Below are 1,297 nucleotides of genomic sequence, written 5' to 3'. Positions count from 1 at the left end.
GCATCATGAATGTCATTAACAGTTTCCTTCACATAGGTTTCTGCGTAGTTGCAGACTTAGTAATGTACGTTAATGTCCGTGAACAGTGGTTCACTAGGCATTTTTTTTTTAAAAAAGTTTTTCACATTTTGGCACTCGTTACCGTTCAAATTTTCACACAGTAACAGTTACATTATACATCAGTTAAAAAAAAACATAAGTAATCATACATATACACGTCACATATTTTCTTAGCATAAACATAATACAGTTACACATAAACATGTTTTCATCATTATTACATAGCTATAAATTATTACATTGTGTCACATTTGATTACATGGATTGCAGATATTTACGTCCTCTTTAACGGTTTTGCTGGGATTTTATCGATGTTTTTTGTGATGTCATCTGAAATTAAGATAGGTTAGACACAACATTCATTACATCAGTAGGCAAGACCAGGCGTTTTCACTACTCAATAAATATTCAAAATAATAAGAGACGGAAAGCTGTTAGATTCCTCGCGTTTTGTGCGTGTGTGTATAGTGTCTGTGTGGCCTTGGCTACTGGTAGATGCTTTTCTTGCTGAGAGATGTGCGTCTAATCTATTTCTCGAAGTAAAAGATCGCTTCACAGATGACGTCTGTCGGTTCGTCAGGTGTCATACCAAGTCAGTGGTACCTACAGTCACAAATGTTCCGTGAAAAATTTATATATCATTCACTGCTACGTAATCATAAATTTTACTTTAATATTCAGTCTTCTCGGTGGTGCCGCGGCGTTGAAAGAAAAGTTCTTCTGTCTTCAACTGCGTCACTGGAACCGCTGAAATGAAAATTTCTATACTGCTTATTATCTGTGTTGTAGCAAACAGAGTTTTGCGAGTTGCTTAGCAATGTTTTCATGGGTATGACTTTGACATTATTTGGCATGAAATGCTCTAAGATCTCGGTGTGCGTATAGCCCAATAATGTTGTTAGTTCTAGGATGTTGTAACAGATACGCACCAGGATGCGGTATGTTAACAATTATATAAGGTCCTTCATATAGCAGACGCCACTTAGCGTTGCGTCGTTTGAGTGCTACAGATTTATGGTGAGTACGAAGTAGTACAAGCATTCCTACCTTGAATTTTTGTTTTCTTTTTATTATGTTTGTGTGATGTTTGTTTCGTATCTGTGCGTGATGTGTCAATGTAGTCAATACTTCTTTTATTTTCTGTTCAGGTGTGATTTCCTTGTCTGACAACTTGGGTAATGGTTCTATCCACTGATCGTTCTGTTTGCAATTGAACATGATCTCGTTAGGTGTGTAA

The sequence above is a fragment of the Schistocerca piceifrons genome, chromosome 7 (assembly GCF_021461385.2).
Source record: "Schistocerca piceifrons isolate TAMUIC-IGC-003096 chromosome 7, iqSchPice1.1, whole genome shotgun sequence".
Lineage (NCBI taxonomy): Eukaryota > Metazoa > Arthropoda > Insecta > Orthoptera > Acrididae > Schistocerca > Schistocerca piceifrons.
The sequence above is the reverse complement of the archived record's forward strand: the minus strand, read 5'-3'. Positions refer to the sequence as shown.